The 27,481-nt window shown below is 40.4% G+C and overlaps 1 protein-coding gene across 1 annotated transcript in view; it reads right to left on the reverse strand.

The window, feature by feature from the left end:
* Window positions 1-14,471, reverse strand: part of LOC108667085 — a 42,161-nt gene extending 27,690 nt beyond the window's left edge. The window contains exon 1 of the mRNA XM_018154071.2: window positions 14,396-14,471. The gene's annotated coding sequence lies outside the window, so the exon portion shown is untranslated. The remainder of the gene's footprint in view (window positions 1-14,395) is intronic.
* Between the last annotated feature and the right edge of the window lie 13,010 nt (window positions 14,472-27,481).

Consider the following 27,481-nt stretch of genomic DNA (forward strand, 5'->3'; position numbering starts at 1 on the left):
ATTTTTTTTACGTTTTGCCTTCGTTGGCGAGTATTTTTCTCTTTTCCCTCATTCGTGATTTAAAAAGTAAATTTGTGTTTAAATTCGCAGTGTACCAGAGATTTCTTCTAAAATACTGAACAGATTTGAACGAAACTTTGCATAGAGAAACCTAACTTCCCAACGCTGATGTTTAGCTCGTGACAATTTTGTCAATTTTGCCTTTGTTTGTGAGTTATACGGCTTTATGTATATGGCTCTTGGTCAATGCAAGTTCAAAAATCGGCTTGAGAAATGCTGGTTGTTTCTCCGTATAACTCGCAAATGAAGGCAAAATCGCAAAAATTGTCACAAGCTAAACATCACCCTTGGGATTGGGAAGCTAGGTTTCTATATGCAAAGTTTTGTTCAAATCTCTTCAGTATTTTAGAAGAAATCTCTGGTACACTGCGAATTTAAACACAATTTTGCGTTTAAATCACGAGTGAGGGAAAAGAGAAAAATACTCGCCAACGAAGGCAAAATGTAAAAAATTGTCACGAGCTAAACACCACACCGTTGGGAGGTTAGGTTTCTACATGCAAAGTTTCATTAAAATCTGTTCAGTATTTTAGAAGAAATGGCTGGTACACAGGTCTCGGATAAATTTACAGCCGGACTGGCAGCCGGTCTCGTGGCCAAAAAGGTTTCTTAGCGTTTTTATGAGTTTTTCTAGGTTTTATGTGTTTTTAATTGAACCTGTTCCTAACTGGACCTAACCTGTGGGGTTTTCGTTGATTGGCTAGGTTTTTTCTATGTTTTTAGTCCGGCGGCCGCAAGACCGGCCATAAATTTGTCCGAGACATAGTGGTACACTGCAAATTTCGGTACGTTTCATCATATAACTCATAAATGAAGGTGATATTAAAAATAATTGTCATGAGCTTTACATCACCGTTAGGCCATAATGAATATGTGTACCAAGTTTCATTGAACTACGTTCAGTACTATTGGAGAAATTTCAGGCAGAGTCCAGCCGCGAAACTGGCCGCAAGTACGGCCGTAAATTTGTCCGAGACATTATCACATGACGATGAAGAAGCATTGCGTAAAAGTATGTAAAGACGATGTTGGGAATTTCTGATGAGTTACGTATGTCAGGACATATTTTATTTACAAAAGATTTTGCACTCAAAACTATTTTCCCATTAATTACAATGATGAAATTATTTCTGACTCCTTCCATTAATCATAGAATCTCTAATAACCCTATCAGCGCAATAATAGTATATATAGAACGAGCAAAATCTGTCATTTAACACTAATATTTGTTTACTTCATATGTCCAATTTCTGAGGACTCGGTTATTCACCACTTGCCTCACGTCCAGACTGAATATTGCCTCACGTCCGGACCGGACGGTCTACGGAAGGTAAACAAACACAAACGATGTTCACCAGTTTGTATAAGAAATTTGTAGAAAATTTCTTCGCAAATAAATTTCTAGATTTTTGCTTTCACAAAATTTCCATATCAAGGAAAATCATAGATTATTGATGGATAATTAAATGCATATTAATTATTAAGTATTATACATTTTCTGTCTCTTGTCCCTTGACAAAATGTATGTGCGTGCTACGCCAATGCTTGCGCGTGCTGCGCCGACCCTTGCGCATGCAAGCAGGGATGGACAGAAGTTGCACCAACTGTGCGCCGCAATAGCTTGAAAAAAGTCAAAATGCGCGGGAAAATTCCCTGAAAACATACATAATCCTGAGTGTGGCTAAAGCTATGTTGCCTTCTTTAAGTTCTGTAATTCATGTCCGATTGAATTGTGATCTATGAATGAATATTCATTACTGTGCTAACTCTTAGAACCTGAGTCCTGAGTTGACGCGTTAGCAATCTAGGCAACTCATATCCAACCACAACACAATGCGGATACACGTTTGTGTGTACGGTCAGTGTGATTATGTAATTTGTGTTGCCGCGCGTCCATATTTAAACCATTTTAGCTTTCTAAAAGTACGGCACACGGCGCATTTTTTTACAGGGATAGTAGGGCGCACCGTGCAGGTTATTAAAATGCCAATATAAATTCCCGTGCACCACCGCACCTGGCACATCTTCCGGACCATGGCTTAGTGTGCACTGTGGAGTTGAAGAAGGTGCGATGGTCCAGTATGGCGATGGATGCAGTAGCCTAATTCAGTACACTAAAACAATTTAGGTGTTTATTTTCTACACTCAAGGATTAAGGCAACGTAATGAGTAATATTTTTTAGACGAAATTGAGATGTTAGTTGTTTATATGATGAATCGTGAAAACATAGCATCGTGAAAACATAGCAATTCCGTGAGAATGTTCAAGATCTCATACAAAATCCGTGCAATGGCGGTTTGGTGTAATTCCATGAGAATTTTGATAAGCAGTAGTCCTGATCATTACCTTAAATTTCCAATTGGGATCGTGCATGCAACCTTGTATATATGTTTGTGGCTTGTAAATAGTTTTTCATTACTCAGCATAAATGGCTTTTCATTAAAAATTACCTGGCAATCCTAAGTGGAAAAAACGCGACATCAGAGGGATTAGTCCACCTGTTAATGAATTCCGTAGGGGGCCTAGGCTGCGAAAAATTGGCACTAATTCCGCAGGATGCACATAATTGATAATGAATTCAAGTCGAATTCCACAGCGCAATCAGGAAAGTGAAATCCGCACGAAGTTTGAAGCCAGAAAATACGGAAGCCAGATGCGCGATCGAACAGAAGCTACTGGACCAGGAGCAACATTCAAGTTCGTCGAACCACTCGACCGTTGTATTGCTCGAGAAGCAAATATGACGTGAACGCAATTGTGAACGCGATGTATGAATACCGCCTTTTGGCTTACCAACACCAAGTACGAGAGTAATGAGACAACTAAGCAAGTCAGCAACCCAACCTTGCAGTTGACATCCTGACTTGCTAATGTGTGGGTGTCCGGTGTGCAGTGTACTCTATTAGTATTACTGTTGTGGGGTTGCCTTCATGATATAACACATCTTTGAATTGTTCGAGCACCGTAACAAATGGTGGGTTGAACTGGTTTTCATTCCTTTGCAACTAAATAATGTATGTTTGATATAATGTATTTTTCTATAGTAAATACGAGCGGGAACTTTGGTGAGGCTCTCAACTCAAGTCAGACATAGAACATTACTTATTACTGCGCTGACACCGTGACACGTGTCGGCTGTCAGTGTCTTCCAAAGTTTATTTAAATTTTTGAACATTGCTTCATAAAAACCAAGGACTAATCCATCTTCTTCAGTGTGAATTTCTTAGTTTTCAGTATTCTGTGCAGTGTATTATATCTCAGTTTTCTTGCATTAACCACGAGAAATGCAAATGTTTGCTTGTATACAAACGATCTCTTAAAATGTTGAATGAGATTTCCCAATCAATCTTCATACTCTCAAAATCACTAACTTCATTACAGGCAACAACACATTTTGTCTCCCGCCTTCTTAAGTATTAAATAACGATATATTTCGTTAACAAAACTAAGCCAAAATTTTCTGGCATGATAGAAAAAGCATTTTAGTTATTGTGTGGCAATCGAACCCTACAAATCGTAGTCCGGACTAATGTTTAATGGCTTATATTGACGAGCGGCGAGTCAGGTGCTGTAACTGCTTAACGGTGACTGATGTGGCTGTGTCATTGATGATAAATATATTATAATTTAAATCATTTTATTGGAGTCTTTACATGCAAACTACAGTGTTACATGCAAATGTTTCAACTAGTTATCTATTTTTTTTCAACAAGATGGCGAATACTCGAGGCATCTATTTTTGGCAAGAAATTCACGTATGTGGACCGTGGACGTAATTAAATGCTGCATTAAATTTTTTTTGTTTAATAATGAATCATTTCATCCATGACATACAAGAGATAAGTCTAGATTGAATCAATGGGGCACAAAAGTTTAGTATATATTTATTTTGCTTAGTATTACTGCTGCTTTAATAAATCATTGCACGCTGCATGTACACGCTTCCAAGGTGGTATTGCTACGCGAGCAAATGTGTAGCCTTATATATATATTTTTATATTATGCGTTCCTTTGCACACTGTTATGAAAATGACAACAAATTCTGCCCATTTCGAGCACTTCTATGGGTGATTGCTAACAAATTAAGCATTTCACTAATGTTTCCATTAATTTTAGAACATATTCGGGTCGACAGATGTGCGTGAGCATTACTGCGTTAGCGTGGGCCACACCGGCGTGACTGCTTCGGAACACCCCATACATAAAATTTGTAACAAATAAATATGAATTAAATCCACATATTCCAATGCTCACGGGGCTGTAGTGGAGATTTTTTTCGCATATTTGCCTCTTTTCGTTTTTTATTAAAATGATGAAACAAGTTAATTCAACCACTTTGGCACGCCCCATTTCTTTAATTCATATCAAATATTTATTAAATTAAATACGCACATTTCACAGCTCATTGTGCCGGTGCAAAAATTTTTTCGCACTCTTGCCTTCTCAGGCTTTAAATTAATAATAAAATGGGTGAATTCAACCATTTAGGTGCACCAAATTCCCTCAATTCTTGATCAATAATTATTAAATTAAATGAAGAATTGGGACATTTTTAACACATTACTTCAGGTTTACGTCTGCATTCAGGTAAGGTTAGGATTGGTTCCACCTGTTTTACCATTTTAGTTGAAAACGGGAGGTAGTGAAAATGCAAAAAAAAATTCTTTTCACAGCGCAATGTTCATTCGAATTTGCTTATTCAATTACAAAATTAAATATTTGTCATGAATTGAGGAAATGACATTTAATGAAGTGGTTGAAATATCCAATGTTACCATTTTAATTGAAAGCAAGCGGTGGTAAAAATGAAAAAATCCTTACCACGGCGCTACCGGCATTAGCGCTATAAGCTTATTTACCTTTATCAATATTGGTCACAAATAGAATGAATGGGTAGTGCTAAACTAGTTGAATTCTCCGTGCCAGGATTACCTCTGTAGCCCACTTTACAATCACTGAATTGCATTGGACAAGTAAAATTTACTTTGTCCATTGTTATCAATTGTGTCGTTTTCATCAAGGAAAAAATTATATTTTATGTGTGTACCTAGTAAATTTATATAAAAAACCTGGATTGTCCGATGTATTTAATCCAGGTTTGTATGATTGAATATACTTTGATGAAATTTAATCCTAAAACTACAATATGACTTTTAATTTTATAAATAGTCTAGAGTGATCATGAGTTGTATGATCCTGCTAGTTACTTAGATATATCGTACTGATTGAAAAACTCGTGATTTACAGAGTGCGGGGCGTTATTCAATCGATCATTATTCACAACCATTTAACGCAATAATGACTGAACTACTACACCATTGGTAGGTTAAACCAGCTAGAAAAATTCAATTTAAATTCACACGCAATTCATTTTTTTGTTGTTAATGCTTATCACTTTTTTTAGGGCTGTAGACTTTCACCACAATGTTCAGATTAGTTCCTTGCACCTGGCTGGTCCTTATCAGTGGTGGGCACAGCTAACCTAAAAGTTAGCTTCGATAACCGCTAATCCGCTAACTGAAAAGTTAGCTTTGATAACGGTAAACCGATAAATCACCAAAAAATGTAGCGGAATTTGACGCTAACCTCTAACCGCTAATTTTTAATATATAAATTTAGATTTGGCTTGATTTGGGGGGGGGAACTCTGAAAAAAGGCCTATAGAGCTGAACTTTAAGCCTTGAAAAGGAGCTTTCCAAAAAGATGTAGCATGCCAAGATCAAATGATGATCATGATGTACGTAACATAAATAATTAAATGAACAAATGAAATTAGGCAGTAGTTGACATTCAACATACAGGTTATTAAATAAATAAGAAATATTAAGGTTACACCAGGGTTGCACACTCCTTTTACTCTGGCATGCCCTTCGCCTTCATCTCCTTGAGGTGATGATTGTTGCCCTTCATGAACATCAGCCTCTCAAAGTTGGCATCTGACAGGGTGGCTTTCTTGGCACTCAAGATGTCCTAGCCTATGGAAAACAGGCGCTCAACTGCAGCACTGGATGGGATGGCTGTGTTGTACTCAACGAAAAGGTTCATCAACACCTGCTCGCCCAAGAAGGCAACGTCAGTTAATTCCTCCTTCGAGCTGCTTTCCAGCCAGGTCTTCGCCAAATTCTGTGCCTTGGACTTCAGTGACCCGTGGCTCCTCCTGCACTCCATGGGCTGAGTAATGCTGCTGAAGAAGTCATCTTCCCCATCCTCGTCATTGCTGGTGGTGCTGCTGCCCTCATCAATGGTCTCCCTCAGGGCTGTCTCCACGGCGGTCTCCATGGCCTTCTGTACCCTGCTGAGATGGCTGTGATTATGCTTTTCCGGCCAGAACAGGCGAAACTTAGGGTGGAAGGCCGCTGCCAGCTGGCACTCCTTGTCTTCTAGGAGGGGCCCAAACCTTTTCGTGATGCCTGCCAGCATTGCGTCCACCAGTGGACTGCAGTACGGGACGTCTTGTGTTACTGCCAGTAACACATGACGTGATTGGCTGACAAACATTTGATGACGTAGTCAGCCGTCAGTGTAGGCGTGGCACACAGCTTACGATACTTAGCATTAAATCAGAGATTTTAAAACATTTTTAGCGGACTGCCAGTTAGCGGAACTAAGTTTAGCGGAAGCTAATTGGTCCGCTTAAGGTTTTCAAAGTTAGCTGAACAGCTAATCCGATAAGGAAAAAGTTAGCTTCGCTAATTAGCTGTTAGCGGATTAGCGGAACTGTGCCCACCACTGGTCCTTATAAAAAATGTTATATAGAAAAGTGTCGGCACTGAAGAAATAGGCCCATGGCCTGTTGCCGTTTCTTGTACTTTTCGTAACTTGATTCACAAGGTATCACAAGGTGCAGTCATTGCTGCTCTTAGCACTATACTAGCAAGTGCTAAGTGTGGATGTGGATTGCGGAGTTGTGATTTACATTGAATAAGTGATTGATTCATCTTATTTCAGCCCTGCACACAAACTCTGTGTGTTTGAACGAGATTTTTCCAAAACCGACGATTGATTGAGATAGCTGCTGGATTTATTGCCTGGTCAGTAAGGTAGTATAGGCATAGCTTCATCTAGTATAGCTTCGCATATCAGCAAGCAGTTTTCCAGGTTATTTCTGTCACGATCGTTACAAAGCATGGATGGGTCCTTGGCTCTATCCTTTGCATGGATGGGTCCATTCAAAGCATGGATGGGTCCTTGGCTCTCGTCCTGCCTTGGCTCTATTCTTTACCATTAGAAATATGCACAAGACAAACCAACATTATAGTGATGTAACGAATGTAGAATTTATAGCACCGAGATGTAAACGCGTAAAAGATATATAAATTTGCGTGTAAGATGTATATCGGTGTCAGCGTTCATTAGGCCATTAGACCTGTTGCCAATTCTTAGCATCGCAGAAATATTTACTGCTTGTTGCAGGTCTCAAACACCAAACTCACTGCTTCAATTTGCTAAAATAATACGTTCTATTAAAATGGCAGCAGTGGAAGGTGAAGGCATTTATTTGAAGCGGCCCAGCGATAAGCAACGTAGCTGCGGCTTTGGTTAAGAAAAACTCAATCATTATTTCTGCCTAGCAAATTGTATTGTTTTCTGCCTAAATTTTGGTAGCACATTGAAGTTCTTCCGAACATGTAAGGAAATATAGAAATATAGGTTCCTTCATCATTTTTTTATTTTCTTGAGTTTCGTAACTGTCACTGCTTTGCCAGAGATGCTTCCTGTGAAGTGTTCACCATAACACTTATTGACTTGATCATATTTTACAATTACAAGAATTTTTATAACTTGTTGCTAAAAGTTTCGTCATCACTCAACCCATTGAATGCAATATCTACCTTATGTCTACATGCGTTAGTAAGTTGTCCGAGTCGTAATGTGTTACCATATTTGTGAAAATTGCATTTGTGCATATTTTACATAATAAATCCTTGCAAAAAATGCTTAGAATATTTGAATAGCTATCATCAACAATGCCACTAAGGAGTTTCTCTATCTATAACTCAGTATGGATGTACATTTAAACATTAAAACATGAGCTTCTGTTTACGTGATCCATGAGAGATGTTTCAGACAATTTGAATGCTGAAATTATATAGCATTTAAATGTTGTTTACATTATGTTGATAGGACACTTCGGTCAGTCTGTCTTTATCTCATGCTTTTTATTAGAGCCCTTTATTATCAAATGAGGAAACGTCAATAGATGCATAAACAATTTTAAAATCGGACTGCCAATAAATCTTGTTTGCACTCATCTCATTAGTATTTCTATCATTTGAACAAAACTATATTATAGTATATTGTATATTGGTTTCGTCGCTCGTTAGACCATTAGACTTGTCCCTAATTCGTAATTTTACAGAATATTTACAGCTAGTTGCTGTTTCGAACATGCAACTCACTCAGCACACTCCAGTTTTGATGTGCTAACCGTTTGGTTACCTCGCCTATTTGACCAGACCTGTAACAGGTAGCTGCATGTGATCGAACCCACAAGTCAGAGCTCAAATCATGGTAGGTAGGTACTCTAAACTGTACCAACATGGCCACCCAAAAAAATTATTTTCAAATGTGCGCATAATCAACGGCACATGACTTGTGTGATTTTTTGTGATGTGACTTGTGAAAATATACATGCACATCGAAATTTGCAGGTACGGTGAAAATTACTTCTTGGCAAACACGGAAGCATCAGGATTGGCGTGATCCAGTATGACAGCATAGCTAGTTAAGAAATACTTATGAACGAAGTTTATGAAACATCAATGCTGGAAACAATGTGTATATATTTGCAAATTTTCTTAACGAAATATTTAAATTAATATTCTAATTGGATATTTATAAGGAAATTATGCATTAAAATGCTATTTTTATGCTAATAGAAGACAGTATTGTCAAATATCTTGATATTTTAAGGTTACGTAGGAAATGACCAGCTAAGGTAAAGGTAAATTTTCCTGCATTTTACGTAAAATAGGTCCAAATACATTAAAATCCTTATGACCCATGACCCATAGTTGACTGTACATTATTAGCATCTGATTGTTGTCTGTCCTTCCAATGGAAATTCCAAGAAAAAGTACCAAGGCAAGGGCAGTGATTACAACGCTCTGACAGCAGTCAGTGCAGATATTTTCATTATTCGGGGCAGCCGGTTGATGATTTGGAGAAGATATTTGGTGATGTAGCGATGAAGTACGGGGACGGATGATTGCTGCGCCTTTGTGGTTGTTCAGTCTTCCTATTCCCGTCTCCCATCCGTAGTACAGCAATCCCTTGATTAACGCGGTTAATAAATCCCCGAGTTTTACCGTGTTAAGCAAAACCGCGCTAATCAAACTTAAGAATATATGGGAATAATTATAATGAATCCTCAAAAATAGCAAAGGAAAGAGGTTTGAGACTTTTAAATACGTCTGTGAATATATTAGGAATCCTTTAAGTATACTTGTATTTGCTGATTTCAAGTCGTAAATAAATTAATAGATGATTAAGTTGAGATGTTGGATTTAGACACATGAAAACTAATTCCGACACAACTTGAATTGGACACACACAGATCGTTCAAAGCTTTGTACAAAAATTGAAATTTGCTTAATTAAAAGCCTAATAGCTGTTAATTAAAACGTAATTAAGTAGTGTTCAATATTCATTAGTGTTCTAATTCAAAGCCGTATTGTATCCCAATACAGCTCACACAGCAAACAGAATTCAAACACGTGGATGTCGGCAATACGTACCAGTTAAATTTGAAGCGCTGACGCAATACGACTCACCACGTGTCGAATATTGCCACACAAAGTGACGGAATATAGGGATAGTTCTCTGGATTGTGGCAGGTTTGGGTTATCCTAGCACATTTTACTGGTTACTGGATTGATGTGTGACAAGTGCTCCGAGGTTACTGATTAGAGGGCTGTGACCCTAGTGCCAGTGACTGTGTTACTTCAGTGCTACTCCGTGCTATCCACTGTTACTCAGTACCGCCCAGTGATACCCAGTATTACCCAGTGCCACCTTGTATTACCCAGTGCTATTTAGCCGCCCAGTGCTAGTCAGTGATACTCAGGACTACACAGTACAACCTGTATTATTCAGTGATCCAGTGCAACTCAGTGCCAGCCAGTGCTGACCAGTGTAATTCAGTGCTATCCAGTGATATTCAGTGCCTCAGTGCTCATTGCTTATAAGGTGTACTCCAGTGTTACTCGGGAGTCACAGGCAACCATTGATCTGTTGCCCAGTCTGGGTTGGGCTATGAGCTGGTTGACCCAGTCTCCAAAGGTTTGTGTAACCTGAAGCTCCACCCCGGATGCTGGAGGCTCAAGTCAAGACAGAAGCTTGTAATCCTCTAACTCGGAAGATAGCCTGCCTTGAAGAGTTCTACGTGTGTGAGCTTTTAGTATTAAGTTTTATTGTCATTGTTCCTTTTACCACGTTTTACTGATCACCACGATAGTTTAGAATTGGTTAGGGTTCTTGCAATTTCTTTATTTATTGTGTTTCATCCATTCTCATTCCCGTGTATCATCCATTACACCAGTGGTTCCCAAACTTTTTCAGGCTGTCGCCCCATTTGTCTCCCTAGTGAATTTCTAGCGCCCCCCACAGACACATATAAAATCATGTGCCTCTTACTATAAAATTTAGTTCGCTGCAATTTTAAAATGTAAAGGTTAAACACAAATGTGTATTTCACAAATAGGACCCCTTTTAGTGAACCAATGTGTTTTCAGCTGTTTTAACTGTTTCAGCACCAGAAACCTAGGACATCTCGGGCAAATTTACGGCCGGACTCGTGGCCGGCCTCACGACCAATCTCCAAATTCAGTTATCAAGGAATATCACCCAAACTAAACGCAGATCAATAAAACTTGGAATCATCAGAACTTAACGGTGACGTTTAGCTGGCGAAAACTTTTTAAATATAACCTTCATTCGTGAGTTATATTGCGATAAAGGCCAAAATTCGCAGTGATCAAAGAATTTCTTCCAAACTACCAACAAATTTGAACAAAATTTTGAATATACATTTCTAACTACCAAATGGTGTTTTTTAGATTGAAATTTTTTTTATTTTACCGTCATTCTTGATTTCACACTTCTTTATTTGCTTTCGTTCGCAAGTTATACAGATATAGAAGTTATACAGATATAGTTATGGAAAGATCGGGTTCCAAAGTCCGGATCCCATGTGAATCAAGTCACGAAAAATTCGAGAATCGGCAACAGTGGACCTATCTCTTCAGTGCTGACACTTCTATTCTATTCTATTCTATTCCATAGGAGAAATGATCAGCTTTTCTACCAGCTGGTTTAACCAAGAGCCGTTTACGTATAGCCGTATAACTCACAAACGAAGGCAAAGCCAAAAAATTTTAACAAGCTAAACATCACCGATGCTGAGGTTAGGTATTAAAATACTAAATTTTGTTTGATTCTGTTCAGTAGTTTGCAAGAAATTTCTTGGTTACTGTGAATTTAAGCGCGTATTGCTGTTTAAATCACGAATGAAACTCGCGAACGACGGCACAATCGAAAAAATTTTCACGAGCTAAACATCACCGTTCGGCAGTTAGGACTGTAAATTCAAAATTTCGTCCAAATCTGTTCAGTAATTTGGAAGAAATTCCTTGATCACTGTGCATTCGGCCCATATTGCCATACAAGTATGGCAAAAACAATTCAAGGCAAAATTCAAAAAATTTTCACAAGTTTACATTACCGTTAGGTCCCACTGAATACGTGTACCAAGTTTCATCGAGTTAAGTTTATTAGTTTGAGAGATATTCCTTTATCATTGAATTTGGAAATTGGCCGAGAGACCGGCCGCTAGTCCGGCCGTTAATTTGTCGGAGACGTAAACCCAAGAGAGGATAAAAAAAATATAACTCAGTACTCGCTGCAGTGAGTGACAGAGCGCGCATTTTCTCGTGGACGAAAACGTGAAGTCACGGACTGACAGACGGACGGACATGGCGAGCAAAATAGTGCATTTTTTCATAAATGAGTAAATGCACTAAAAGCAGATCTGGGTAAAAAACCATCGCTGGGAGTCCTGTGCTGCACGTGTTGTGTACAAATCGTCAAACAAACGTTCGAACTTATGAATTCGACTTCGGACTGCCGCCCCCCTTATCGCCCCCCAAACGCCTTCTTCTTCCTTACCGCCCCCCAAAATCTTTCCATCGCCTCTAGGGGGGCGATATCGCCCACTTTGGGAACCACTGCATTACACTAACCCCTCATCATCATGTATCTCATTCAATTGTAAAATATGTGTGCCAACTTGTCTTAGAGTTCATATGGTTGATTGGTCTTGTGTTTGATTTTCCCTGCTGTTAGGTTGGTTCAACTAGTTTTCCGCAAAATAAAAGCCAATACTATATTGGTCTTACCGGACCTTTAGAGCTTGAATGTTAGGAGTGCCCCTAACAACGTAATTAAGTAGTGTTCAATATTCGTTAGTGTTCTAATTCAAAGCCGTGTTGTATCCCAATACAGTCACACAGCAAACGGAATTTGAACACGTGGATGTCGGCAATACGTATCAGTTAAATTTGAAGCGCTGACGCAATACGACTCACCACGTGGCGAATATTGCCACACAAAGTGACACGGGCGCTACCGCTACCGCTACAGTAAAATGTAGCGCGCTACATTAGCCGCTACAATGTAGCCGCATTAGCTACAATGGCCAAAATTATTGGAAATCTCTAAATATTTATTTTTCTGCTATTGGGATTTACTCATTAACATTTAATGATAATAAAAACTTTTTAAAACATATCAATGCAACTTTATTGCAATTAACCTTACCGAACTAGTATGAGTTACCCCAGGGTTAGATACAGTAAATAGAAGTTACAGTTATTTTCATGATTTACTTTCCCTATATGGATGTGAACTTTAATCTACCAATCTAAGAAATTATCCACACATACATATAAAAATCAGTCTTTTTTTTGTATATATATGTGGATTATTTTTGAGATTAGTAGATTGAAGTAGACATCCATGTAGGGAAGGTGAAACATAAAAATAACTGTGTAAAAATAACTGTAAGCAAACTGGAAGATGAAAAAACCCGTAAGTGGTAATTGGTAACAACTTAACAAGTACCGTAACAACTAACATGTTGACACTAGTAACAGGCTGAGGTTGACAACATTACACCGAAATCTTTCGTACAGTTTTATTCTGTAATTTATATTATGTATGCATCATGCTGGTTTTTAAATAATATTTAATACTATATTAAGGGGACCGGCTACCATAAAAATCGGAAATTTTGGCTTTACCGTTTTCTTGACTCATTTTGTAGCTGCATGCTGAAAAGGCGCGTCTAACGCAGTTTAGAGTAGAATAGAATAGAATAGAAGTGACGGCGTTGAAGAAATAGGCCCATGGCCTGTTGCCGATTCTTGAACTTTTCGTGACTTGATTCACAAGGGATCCGGCCTTTGGAACCCGATCTTTCCACAGCTGACGATTGATTGAGATAGCTGCCTATTATTCATGTTAAATTGAACATAAATAGGTCTGAAGACGCGTGCTGGTACCTCGAATGCAAATAATTGGCAATGGGAAAGCTTGGGCTACAATATCAAGACTTTTCGGGCATATTCTTCTGTTTTCAATGAATTTTACTTTATTTGGCTCCCCTGAACAATTTAACAATCCAAAAAACGCCATCTTAAAAAAAATTATAACTCCAACAGTTTTCAAGCTACGGCAATGAGGGACATACCATTCGATTTGTGAAAACAATACCTAGCGACTCTAGAAGCCTTTTCTTTAATATGTGCATGGTTTGACTTATATATGGGAGGGGGAGGAAGGTGGGATGTAGAGCCGCTACCGCTACCGCTACTGAAAATGTAGCGGCCGCTAGTAGCGGCCGCTACATGTAGCGCGCTACTGCCCACCTCTGGAGATACCTAATACATCTGGCAGAAATCTTGCAGTTCTGGAAATGGCAGGAATTCTCTAGTCGCAGCCCTAAAGGTAGGTAGATGTTTTCCATGCTAACATGCTTGGGCTTTTCCATCCATTTTCTTAGGTACATAAATGTGAGAATATATTACCTACCTATAAGGCTAGCCTTATACAGAATTTACAGAAACAGAATTTCACACTGACACACTGTCGCACAAGACTGACAAGAGTAGACTCACTAGACTGAGACTGAGAGTATTAACCTTAAAAAAGGTGGAGATATTTTCTGATAGTGATGCAATGTGTCGGAGATTTACAGATATAAATATTTTATCACAAATCAGTTGCTTAAAACTTTTAAAAGAAATCAATATACCCGTTTATACCGTAATCACTTACCATTTGCTATTCATGCCGATCTTGCCAGTCACCAATCACTTGCAGTCTTGCATTGCACAGCGAGATGTGAGTTGACTAACTTGACCAACACGTGAAAAACTTCCTTAGTTAGGTAATTTTTAATATCCGCAGTCATGGATGATGGATAAATATATAATAATTGCTATCGCCCTAATTTTTATTCAGATTTATTCTTTTTTTTATCATAAGCACAAAAAATCTCTCAAAAACTTTTTTCTTTAGTGATCCATAATATATAATTTTTGTAAATTTTTCAACTGTTGCGTACCGTGTTAGGTAAATTATTGGTTTGAAGTATGAATATTAACTGCATTCTTCTTCAGCAGTACCTCATTTTTCATCTCTGCAAGCTATGTGTTTGGCATCTACGAAAAGTACTTTCACTCCATGGGATGGAGTACCTCTAAGGAAAGACGAATGAGATAAGTTTTGAGGTATAAAGTGAGACTGGAACGAATGGACGATGAATGTTGAGCACGAGAGATGTATATGTGGATCATATAGGTGAGCAAATGTGCACGTAGATGTCGTGCAGTTGTACGTTAATGTGGTATGCATGAAGGGGATGCATGCCAGAGGCCAGCATTTCCCAAGACCAGCATATCTTTCATCCTCCTTTCCGTGCGTAAGCCTGCTAAAGGGCAGAGTGGACTAAGGGATTATATGTTAAAAGCCAAAGTTACAAATCCCCTCCATGGAAATTAACCAGCGAGCTAATGAGAAGTAAGCCACCAATACAATCGCTCTACGCCGTATTTAAAACCGCCCAATATCTCTGCCCCATGCCGTCTAACCTCTTCACGATTTTCGGTAAGCAACTCCCTACGCCATACGGCTTTTGATACACAGCCAGCACTCCAGCCCGTCCGTTCGTCGCAGCTGTTTTCCCCCAGCATAACTCTACCTCCACGCGTACCCTGTCTCCCCGCCTTTTTTCACCGACGGCCGGACGGTTTTTCTTAGTTTCTGCTCACTTGACTGCATTACGCTATGAAAAGAGGATCTATAAGAGTTGTAACCTAACCTAATTCGGATAAGCATCAAAAATCTGCGAGAAAAGCCTCCAGTTAGCCATGCGATAATAGTGGAGAGTCGGGGTAAGTGTGGGGGGAAGAAGATACTGTAGGATAGTAAGGCAGGGAAACAGTGACGCGGGGTTAACGTCTTGCGGAGTAAGTAAGGTGACGCATTACCTTTTGGTACAGTTCACATTTGCGGCAAGGCAATGTGATCAGCGGACACTTAGGATAACAGCAGGTGTAAGAAGTAATGGTATGGGTTATAAACAGAGGTGGGCAGTAGCGCGCTACATGTAGCGGCCGCTACTAGCGGCCGCTACATTTTCAGTAGCGGTAGCGGTAGCGGCTCTACATTTAAGGCAATGTAGCGGTAGCGGTAGCGCCCGCTACATATTTAAGTAGCGATACGAGGTTTTGCCGCTACAGCGCTACCGCTACATTTATAGATAAAGCCTTTAGATTTTACTTAAGGGGATCGGCTACCCTCCAACAAAAATTTTTTGTTTACAGACGGATCGTTTTGAAACTTGGTACACATATGTAAAACAGAAATCTAAGACCTTTTTGTTCATGTAAATTTAAAAAAATGAAAGAAAACGTGGAATTAATAGAAAACGGCAAATAAGGGGTACTCTAAAAAAGTTTATAACTTTTGCAAATCAAATGCTTCAATGTCGAGACACATATCATTCGATTTGTAACAACAATATCTAGCGACTGTAGAGCCCCGATTTTTTTTATTTTCCTCATCGTTTTTTTCGCGTTTTTCCCATTTTTTCACATTTTTACCCCCCCCCACCTTCCTCCCCCTCCCATATATAAGTTAAACCATGCACATATTAAGAAAAAGGCTTCTAGAGTCGCTAGGTATTGTTTTTATAAATCAAATGGTATGTCTCTCATTGTCGTAGCTTGAAAACTGTTGGAGTTAAAATTTTTTAAGATGGCGTTTTTTGGATTTTTAAATTGTTCAGGGGAGCCAAATAAAGTAAAATTCATTGAAAACAGAAGAATATGCCCAAAAAGTCTTGATATTGTAGCCCAAGCTTTCCCATTGCCAATTATTTGCATTCAAGGTACCAGCACGCGTCTTTACCCCTTAATAGTATTAAATATTATTTAAAAACCAGCATGATACATACATAATATAAATTACAGAATAAAACTGTAAGAAAGATTTCGGTGTAATGTTGTCAACCTCAGCCTGTTACTAGTGTCAACATGTTAGTTGTTACTTGTTAAGTTGTTACCAGTTACCACTTACAGGTTTTTTTCATCTTTCAGTTTGCTTACAGTTATTTTTACAGTTATTTTTATGTTTCACCTTCCCTACATGGATGTCTACTTTAGTCAACCAATCTCAAAAATAATCCACATATATATACAGAAAAAAGACTGATTTTTATATGTATATGTGGATAATTTCTTAGATTGGTAGATTAAAGTTCACATCCATGTAGGGAAGGTAAAACATATAAATAACTGTAACTTTTATTTATTGTATCTAATCCTGGGGTAACCCATACTAGTTCGGTTAGGTTAATAGAAATAAAGTTGCATTGATATGTTTTAAAAATGTTTTATTATCATTAAATGTTAATGACTAAATCCCAATAGCAGAACAATAAATATTTAGAGATTTACAATAACTGTGGCCATTGTAGCGGCTAATGTAGCGCGCTACATTTTACTGTAGCGGTAGCGGTAGCGCCCGTTACAATCTAGTGGGTATAGCGGTAGCGGTAGCGCCCGCTACATTTAGAGCATGTAGCGGTAGCGGTAGCGCCGCTACATTTCCAAGTAGCGCTGCCCAGCTCTGGTTATAAAGCATTGGAGAACAACGTAATGACCGTTAACTATGTGGAGTGGCAGCTTGTGTGCTGAAGCAGTGTTGGTTTAAAGTTCGTGTGGTGAGATAGGTCAATTGACTACAGCTGCTTATGTGCCAGGATGTCAATATCTATAGCATTTAGATGGTTTATGTTGGCTCCAGGGCTGATTTGAGCGTTAATTTCCTGGTCTACGGCTGTGCACCTCATGAAGCATGGGCCATGGACGGGAGCGCAGCCGTGCCCACCAATTTTGTGCACCAATAAGCCCTGAATCGAACGCCTTGGATCTCTCCGGACATCCACCAATCAGCCGTGAACCACTCGGCTTTGTCTTCCTCCGGCCTCGCATAGAACCTGCCGTGCACCACCAGGCCGCGGATCGAATCTGACTTCCGGGCATCGTTAAATTATGTAATTTTACGTTCACCACATCTGAGGTTAGGTTTCAGATAGCATAAATCTGTTCCAAAATTTATCGTCCTTCGACAAGTGGCCGTTCGACCGAGGGCTGGTTCGACCCACGGCCATGATACGGAAGGCTTGAAGTGTTGAAGGCTACGTTCCGGAAGGCAGGATTCATGATGGTCCATTACATCCAGGGCAGTGGTGGTCTTCGGCAGGCGACCACCATGGACCCGCTAGGCCAAAGGACGAATGAGTCGTGACAGTACGGGGTGCGATTGGTATGGATTTGGATGAAAAAGAGTGGAAAAGAGAAATACATATGCGAGTGAAAGACTATGAGCTGAAGGTGTGGAAGCAAGGAATAGAATAAACGTCACGAAGGAATAGAATAGACGTCACGGCACCGAATCGCCAGATGCATTGTAGGATCGGCCGCCATATTTGTAGCAGGGTCTAGCTTGCGCCTACGTGTTAAATCTACAGCGATCGTCTCTTTTGAAGTTTTTGCTTGGAGATGGAACGCTACTGCACCGTTGTAGGATGTACCAGTCGTTCTCACGGCCATTTAAACAGAAAACTATACAATGGAATGCGTTTATTCAGTTTACGAGCCGTGAATGCCGTGTATTTCGTATCAGTTTATGGCTCGTACTGATATACGTATCGCATACCAGTTTACCAGCCGTGAATACTTATTATATACGATACTATACATTTTCCAGGGGCAAAATCTGTTACTTGTCTTTAGATAAGCTACATAAGTAAGAATAAAACGTAATAATATTTACAGATCAGATAACATTATCATAATCCATTATCCTGCAGCGATGATAGTGTTGTTGCAGTTGGCTGGTTTGTTGGAAGATCAAAATGATTCGCTTTGTTCTATAACATCAAATGTTTCGAGTTCTTTACATTGCCTTTCAGTTTCAATATAAATTGGTTTTGCAAAACGTCGAGGTTTCTGGTGAATTGGTGTGTTGTTGGTCAGTTCTGTGGTCTCAGGTGTCACATGAGCGCGTCCAATATCGTGATCGGTATTAATATGAGCCGTCCGAACCCAGATTACTTGGTAAGCATTGATAAAATTCTATCCTTTTCCTCTTCAAAAAGGCGAAAAGGAATTTCATTTTCCATTCTTAGAAGGTTCCATTCATCAGCATCATTGTCTTTGTCCAGTTGTACTACCAATATAACTCTACTAAGTACATCGCCTTTCTTGATTCGTTGAAGTTTCGTTTCTCCATCGCCTGTACCCATCCATCCACAAATTGTTTTTAAGATTCAAGCGTCTTTTATGCCTTGAATTCATGCAAGGTGTATTGGCTGACCACCAAACACCAAATAGTTTAGTTCTAAATCACCGTGTTAAACGGGAGGCAGGCTTGCAAAATATGCACATCAACGGCTTTGCCGGCACTTCGTTGGCATCAACAGCGTTAATGTCGAACAATTTTCTTAAACATCGGTCTCTCACTGAAGGAAGGAGTTTTTGACAACAGCCTAATCCTTTCTGCTTTGTTCTTTCTTTCTCCACTGCTACCAAAACGTCCAAATGTGTAGGAACGAGAGAGTAAGCTGAGGCACCGGTGTGATACAAAGATGGCGGCGTAGCAACGCAGCTAACGTGGATACGCGGGAGCTTGGCGAGCCCGATTCTATTCTATGGGCTGAAGGTGTGGAAGCAAGGAATAGAGGGAAAGAATACGGTTAGACTGTATCAGATGAAAGCGATGCCAAAATATGAATGCATGTATGATGGTAATAGAGGCGGGGAACTTATGTTTGTGTGAGGACAGGGGTGCTAGGCGTGAATGGACAATGGACGTACATACAGGTGGAATGAGAGGATGAAAGATAAATGTTTTATGTGTCATGGGGACGAAGAGGAAACTGTGGAGCACTTGGTGATGGAATGTGGGGCGTATGAGAGAGAGAGAGAGAGAGACAGGATATGATGGAGGCGATTCTTAATGATGGAGGTGAGATTAACGAAGTGGGGTGTGAGAGAACAAGCGAATAGTGGATGGCAATGATTGTCAGTCTGTCTGAGGCAGCAACTGTTGCTATTTTCGAGAGTGTGAAGAGATATTTGGAAAACGTGTGTTGGTTGAGGGACGGGAGGATGGGAAGGCAATGGCAGCCGTGCCGAATGTCTTAGTACATTGCTTCATGAGCGCAGGCCTGTTACTGAGCAGATTAGAATATGAACTCAAGTGCCCAGAGCCATAGACGCCGTAAGTCAGTAACCACTGCTCCAGCCTGTTTAGTCTTCACGGAGACAACACTCCAGCATGCGTCTTCCTCCACACATGCCCGACCCTCCACCGACACAAAATTTTCCAGACCTAGAATAGAATAGAAGTGTCAGCTTTGAAGAAATAGGCCCATGACCTGTTGCCGATTCTTGAGCTTTTCGCGACTTGATTCACAAGGAATCCGGCCTTTGGAACCCGATCTTGCCATAGCTGACGATTGATTGAGTGAGATAGCTGCTGGACTTATTGCCTGGTCCGTAATTTGCTAGGCATTTTAAGACTGAACATATGCTCCTGCATAGCTTCGTCTGGACTTTTTGCCTGGTCCGTAATTTGCTAGGCATTTTAAGACTGAACATATGCTCCTGCATAGCTTCGTCTAATCTGTTTTTTGAAGATGTTCATACTCGGAGCGTCAACGATGCTATCAGGGAGGCTTTTCCACATGTCGGTGACTCGAAGCGAGAAGAAATGTTGTCGCATGGATGTGTTCCAACGCTGTTTTTTTTAGTTTTAGCCGTGGCCCCTGGTGTTGGTTCTTGTTTCAAATTCTAGTAATCCTTCTGGGACCTTGTATAAGCCATGAGTATACTTGTATACTTCAATGAGCTCCCCACGCAGACGTCGATAACTGAGGCTTGAAAGCTTCATACTCTTTAATCTTTCCTCATAGGACTTGCCTTTCAAGCCCGGAACTAACCTTGTTGCGCGTCTTTGAACACTCTCTACTAAATTTTTGTCCTTTTCAAATTTCGGTGACCACACGACGTTTCCAAACTCTAGGTTCGGGCTCACGACAGCAACAAACAAATGCTTCATCGTTTCTGCATCTAAGAACTCGAAAGAGCGTCTGATCAGTCCAAGTCGTTTATTGGCTTTATTAACTTGACCTTCAATATGCTTAGAAAATTTCAACTCATTGTCGATATTGACTCCTAAATCCTTTTCCGTTGTAGACTTCGACATCATCACTCTGTCGTTGCAACCGTGTCTTCTCATACTGTAATCTTGCTGTTCATTATTTTTTTCCAAGGTGGATAACTTTACATTTGACAGCGTTGAAGCGCAGCTGCCACTTATCAGCCCAGTCCACCAGCCTGTCAAGATCACCTTACAACTGTACTTTTTGCGACGTATTCTCCACTGTATTATAAATTTTTGTGTCGTCAGCATACATCGAGCAAACGCTAGACACAGCTTCTGGCAGATCGTTTATAAACGCAACGAATAGAATAGGCCCGATAACGCTTCCTTGTGGCACGCCGCTGCGCACTGAAGCCCAGTCTGATACGGACCCATTAATGCTGGCACGTTGTCGCCTCCCGAACATCGTTGGCTGCAGCAAAGTCTAGAAGCATGCCGAGTGGAGGACTGGAGCCGGTCATTGGCTGCAGCGATGTGGGGAGGCGGGGTAAGTGTGGAGGTAGGTGCATGCTGGGTGTAGATGCCGTGAAGACTAGACTGGCTGGAGAAGTGGCTGCAGGCGAACAGTGACTTTGGCTTCAAGCCATCGCGGAACTGAGATGGCTTGTGGTGTTTCAAGCGTGGTCTGCTACTTGGTAGCTCTGAGGCTGAATTTAGCTGAGCATATTAATACAGAGCGTTTGCTAAAAAGCTTGTTTATAATTTAAATTTGTGGCCGCCGGCTGCGCTACCAATGATACTTATGTGAAAAGGTTTCTGGTTTTTATAGTCCACAATCGTTTTTTCTTTTCGCTTAGAATTTAATCTTTTTTGCGTGTATTGGATTTGTACTGCTGATTTTGCTTGTATTCTTTCTAATTTGTTCAACTCACAATGGAACTGGTCTCCGAAACGTTTCCGTGAAGATTGAACAATGTGTTACCAAAGAAGCCGTATTATAGTAAATCTATTTGAACAATGTTATAAAAATTAAGAATGACATATGCAAACGACGGGGAAAATGGCACACAAGTTGATGTCTGAGTGTTTCGCATGGTGCGCAGGATGAATGACGTAAATTATTTTTCCATCAAAATAACCCCTCCGCCATAATTCACTATCAATTAATATATTTTGCGTCCTATCAAAATCGATTTTTGAACGTACAATTTGCGGGACGCCTGTCGGAGACCACCACTGCCGTGCTTCGAATGGACTATCATGATCCCTTCCCTGAAGAACGTAGCCTACAACACATCTCGACTGTAACGTTATCAGCCGCATGCCACCAGACAGATCACATCCATTGAATTAGATCAATCAGCCCACAGGAAAATAAGCCTGGCGTCGTATGGCCCAGCGTCGTCTGCCAACACGCGAAAAATTTTTACACCACCCGGACGGAGCGCGCCGGAGCCGTCCGTATCTGTCCCGTGTGTCGAATCAGCCCACGGTCGAACTGCCACGCGTCGTACGACGATAAATTTTGGAACAGAACTATGCTATCTGGAACCTAACCCCAGATGCTGTGAGCTCAAAGTTACGTAATTTAGCGAAGCTTTAGAAGTCGCTCGTCGAAGGACGATAGATTTTGGAACAGAACTATGCTTCCTGAAACCTAACCCCAATGCTGTGAGCTAAAATTGACGGTCTGGTGGTGCACGGCAGGATGCACACAGTTCCACTGGCGGCCTGGGCTGGTTGGTCACAGTCCGTTGTCCGCAATTTACAATTCGAGCTAAAGTCAGGGTATGAAGTGATGATTCGATGCAACGTTCAGTGGTGCATAACCATTACTCTCTGGGCTATTCGCTTCAGAATATGGTGGCGTAAAGCTCCTAATATTTAAAGCAAGATGATGTCACGGGCTGGTTACAGGCGGTTGGCTTAATCCGCGGCTGATTGATGGTCATCCGGAAATATGCTAGGCGTTCCTTTCAAGGCTGATTGGTGCACAAATTTAGTGGTGCACGGCTGCATACCCAGAGAGGCTATAAAATAAAAAGCATCTTTTGCATCCTGCAGTAAACTCTCTGAGATGATTTAATATTAAGAAGTCCTTGCGTGGTTAAATTAACAAAGCCTTTTAATGTAATTTGACTAATAATTGTTTCGGCCCAGTAACCTATTCGTTATTTAGTTTATTTAGATTGTGGGACATGTATAGTTGGTAAGGAAATGGTTTGAGGTGTTCCAAATATAGAAGACGAATAGCAGTTATCACGGATTAAGATGCAGTTTGATTTCAGTACATGCATAATTTGTGCAAATACTTCTCACGGCTCCTATAGTTAATTGCAATTCTGATGTAATTAAAATTCTTTGAAATTTATGTACGCTGCACCTATCGTTTTGTCACTTTCTGCCACATTCATTCTCAGACCATTCTCTAATCTGGAGAAATTAAGCATTCCAGATTACACCAGAACATACCAGTCACTGTCGTCGCCCTCCCGTCTCGAAAATTCGTCAGTCTTCTGATGTTCTCCACCTGTGCCCGTCGACGCACCACTTTCATCTATGCTTTCGCATGTGGCGCCGTCTGCGACCGTGGTGGCCTTTGACTCTACTTTTCGTATGCCGTTTAGATACCTTATCTGCACTAAGCCTTCCCTCCCGTCTCCCTCCAAACTGCTGCGGGAGATCTCGACCGCTGTCTCGCCCATTCATCTGAGCCATGCTTGGACTAGACGACGGCTATGGTGGGTGGCTTGACTAGGGTGCAGTTTCATCCTAGCCTTTCCATACACTGTAAATACACACGTTCTTGAGTAAGATTACGACGTATGCTTATTAATTAGATTTATTATCGTTAGATTTGCTTTAACGATAGCCATTCGACCCTAATTATAGAATTTTACTACTGTCTCCTGAACAAATTTGCCACTAATTTTAGGTACTGTGGTCTGAAGCTTAACGGGGTGTAGCGCATGGTGTGTAGCGGATCTCGCTACATATAACTAAAATTATATATACTACATCTCACTACCTAGAACTAATTTTATGTTCATATTAATTTTTATGTTCACATTAATATTAACACTTACCATATTAAGCAATTAAGTTTATCACAATAAATAATTATAACACCATCATAAGAATAGCTCGGAGAAAGCTCAGTTTACTCGATGGCAACATCGCCCTCCGCGCCATCTCACAGCCTCAATAGAGCTATAGCCGTATAGCGCAGCGTTGCCAGATGGTATATTTCTATACCAGATTTCACAAATCTGGTATTTTCAGAAGGTGTCTGGTATGAACATTTTAGATCTGGTATATTTGCCTAAATCTGGTATTTTTCTGGTATTTTCTGACTTACTGCAAATTTACTGCATTAAGTTCCACATGCTCATGTTGAGCGAAGAGGGAAAAAGTGCCACAATGACACTGATAAAAAAAAGGAAAAAGTGTCAATGTAATCAGACACAGGAAAAGAAAAGTGTCAAAATGTTCCAAACAGAGGGGAAAAAATATAACGTGTTCAATTTGGCTAATTATCGTCAAGCCAGATAACTGCACTGTACATAAGATAATTTTTTTCTAACCAACGTTTCTAACGAATAGTTTTATTAAATTTGGAGGTATTAGTCTGTTTTTGAACGATTGAATTTCTGGTATATTTCTGGTATTTTGAGCTAGGCAATCTGGTATTCTCGCCAAGAAAAAACCTGGCAACACTGGTATAGCGTTCTATTTTGCCGCTAGACTTCAAGCAATCAACATCGCGCTGACCCCCAATCGGTGAACAAGCCTACATCATCAGAAAACCCCTGCAACGTAAAATTCAGGATCACGCGCAATCTCCCGCCTGGGACGCCATCGCTGTCAGCTTCTCTGACTCCATCTCGGTCAGCATCTCAGACGCCATCTCTACCAGCATCTCTGACGCCATCTCTGTCAGCTTCTCTGACTCCGTCTCGGTCAGCTTCTCAGCCAGCATCTCTGTCAGCGGACCAACGCCATCTTCCCGCCAAGCGCACGACGCCATCTTGCCGCGCCGCCTGCCTACGCCTTCCCTGCGAACATTCAATGAACTCATTCAGTGATCTTTCGCTTGACATATTCTGTGAGTTACATCAACGCACGTTCGATGACACTAAAACGTGCTTACGGCGTTGCATTCACATCTCCAAACGAGCCCACATCACCGCGTGTTTCGGGTATCGTGTTCTCGTATCTAGGCATTGATCAGCTCGACCTACAACGTCTCCACGACAAATCACTACGTAACCACGCTGGCACGTCGACCTGCACCTCTGGCCCGGCCTACATATTCTTCCTGGATCATCACATCGAGCAGGTCAAGTGAGCTAAACCAATAAATCCAATTAGTAATTGATTGTGTGTTTATTTCTCCCAACAAAATTCGTCCTGCCGCTCCCTAATCCTTTCTGCCTGAAATTAGTGAATGATACAAGACATAATTCTATTGGCCTGAAATAATCCTCTGATGCAAGTCTAAAAATACATATATATGGATCAATAAAACCAAATCCCTCATAGGGGAACCTATTTGAGCACCGACCCTCACCTTGTGTACAGACGTACAGTGGCAGGCGTCCCCACCGACAGCCACATTCGAGAAAGACGGCCGAACTAGGACGTTCGTCATGATTTCAATGCGACCTTTCTCGCATATTATTACGTTCAATAAACCTTTCTTTGCTGATTACTTGTTCAATCCCCGCTAAAGTTTTTTCAAGAACAGTTCCAACGATCACACTGAAAAATTGCGGCAACTATTGCTCTATGATCCGTCATTCTTGAGAACGAAATTGGGCTAAAATTTTATATTAAACACAATAATTAACTCCTCATAGTTTAAAGTAGTTGGTTATACTGCGTTTTTGCTGGAGCCGTCATAACTTTGGGCATGGACGCGAGAGCCTTGAAAATAGCGATTTCGAGCGCGAGTGATGGATTTATTCGTTATTTCTAATCTTTTTTGTCGAAAAAGACTTTATTTCGACAAAAATATTGCCATTCCAGGGTACAATTATGTTGATACAGACAAGATTATATGGAAAAATTTGCAGTTTACATCTCTACTTAAAAATAAACTTGAACATTCGATAAGTTTTCGTTGAATTCATAAACGTGCTGTACTTACCACGTTCATGTTTTGCCATATGGTTTCCAGGCTCATATATACTCATGGTTATTTGCTTCACTAAGCATTATAACAGGCCATTTAGAAGTTCAGTACCATTTCTCGTTTATGTATATGGTTATTCGCTTTACTAGTATATACCACTGAGTTCATTTTAAATTTCAGGAACTTGCAAAAATTCATCTTATTAAAATATATTGTGATAGATCGCTATAAAAAATAGCGAGTAATGATTAGTTGAACATCACAGACTGCTTGGCTCCGTTATTGTGTTACTGGACGAACATGATTGAAGTAAAATACTGCGTTAAAGCAAAATAAAATAGATGTGCAATTGAGATTTACTGCTCCGTCCACAATGTGCGACTTTGTCTATATTAAAATTTCAGGCCAACGTAAATAACCTTTACAAAGCTTCATCGCAGTAGCTTCGAACATTAGGCCTTACGAAGAACCAGCAGTCAAGTTGACGCATACTAGCTTCCGAGTTCCGACAAGCGAACGTTCGTACAGCTGGCTGTCACGCAGTGTGCAAGCAAGGTGTTTTACTCCTCTGTGGTTTCCAGCAGCGTATGCTTTAATATATTACTTTTTTATTGAAATTTGTTTAATTTTTATGCGTTCTGACTGCTTCAGGAACTAGCTTGTATTTATTTGCTTGGTGAAATGAAGGAAGTAGCCTATTCCGAAATCCCAGTCAGTTCAATCATTTTCACTTCAATGACGATGGCAAAGGTAAAATTCCGTTCACTGCCCACGCCCCACGTGACCGGTCACTGACCACTATAGTGGCAAACCGGAGCTCTTTTAGAATCAGTTCATTTTTAATTTCCTCATTTACTCGAGATTTAATCAAATATCTTAAGTATTATAATGTTGGTATCCAGGATACTTTACTGGTCTACTTATAGGACTCAAAAATGAACTTGAGCTTGAGGTAGAGTCTAAAAAACTCTCTGCTTTGCCACTATGCAGTGACCACGGCCCGTGCATGCCTGAAAGCAAACGAATTTGAGGCTTATTTAGAGTAGGCCTACTTGCCCAGCCAGCCCAGGTTGCCCTACTTGGGATCCCACGACCCACTGACCCACTGCACTTAGTGCACTAGGCCACTAGCTACTAGCCTACTACTAGTCTAGTAAGTCTACTACAACAGTACAACTGAACTTCAGTTGTGTGTAGGTATTTTAACAACTTGTGAGCTTAGCTTGCAGCAGCATGGTGGAATTCTGACAAGAGAGGTACTTATGGCGCTCCGGGGGGAGGGGGGCGCTCCGGGGCCACTGTGCAGAGAGTGAACGAAGATTTAAAGACCTACGGCGACGCATTATCGGCAAAATTTTCGCCTTCACAAGATCTTGCCGACACATTTAGATTAAAATTCTTGCATTTAATATATTTCTCAGTCTTCAGCCAACTATTTAGAAAAAAAAGTAAGGTTTCCGGTACGTTGGATGGATTACGATGCAGCGAAGCTTGTCCGGAAATCAGTTGCAATGAGTTCCCGCAAAAAATGTAAACAACATTTTTTTGATTGC

Source organism: Hyalella azteca, unplaced genomic scaffold, assembly GCF_000764305.2.
Source record: "Hyalella azteca isolate HAZT.00-mixed unplaced genomic scaffold, Hazt_2.0.2 contig14048, whole genome shotgun sequence".
Taxonomy (NCBI): domain Eukaryota; kingdom Metazoa; phylum Arthropoda; class Malacostraca; order Amphipoda; family Hyalellidae; genus Hyalella; species Hyalella azteca.